This window comes from Apis dorsata, unplaced genomic scaffold, assembly GCF_000469605.1.
Source record: "Apis dorsata unplaced genomic scaffold, Apis dorsata 1.3 scaffold_194, whole genome shotgun sequence".
Classification (NCBI taxonomy): Eukaryota; Metazoa; Arthropoda; class Insecta; order Hymenoptera; family Apidae; genus Apis; species Apis dorsata.
The window spans coordinates 1,498,592-1,499,255 of record NW_006263478.1 but is presented as its reverse complement, the minus strand read 5'-3'; positions in this window follow the sequence as shown (position 1 = coordinate 1,499,255).

The following is a 664-nucleotide window of genomic DNA, read 5'->3' as shown; positions in this document are numbered from 1 at the left end:
TCCCTCCCCTCCACCCCCCCGTCCCCTCCCTCTCGAAATAAGAAAAATGTGATTCAGAGGGAAGCGCAAGATCGCGCGATACACCCTCAATAGACATATTACTGCAATCTCTCTCTAAAAAATTTACATTCACATCGACGGCGTGCAAATGGCAGGCATAATTTCCTCGAACATCCACGAGTGCTAATAATAATTCCTGGATACTCTTTATTCGTGAAGATCAAAGTCAATTCTCATGATTGCACCTTCGTGTCTGCGTTGCTGTGTAAATTGTGCATCTTCAACGATCGTATTTGGCTGGATCGTTGATCACGTGAGTTCAAAAAAAAAAAAAAAAAAAAAAAGTGAAAATCGTCGAATTTATCAAAAATTTTCGATTCGACGACGAGTAATAATCAGCGCTTTCGTACTCGTTGTTGGCAAGCGACAATAATTTTCTTTCCTCGTTCATTTCAACTATTCTACATAAGTACGAACTATGTTATATAGTTAAAAAAATGTTAACGGTATTAGACGAAAGGCCGGCATTTTTCTCTCTCTTTTTTCTTTTTTCCTCCATTTTTTTTCTTCACAATTAATTAAGCCGCTATAAACAATTATCATTCATATGCGTATTTATGTCGCACCAGTGTACAAACAGTTTTTCTTCCAAGGTCCTTGCTCG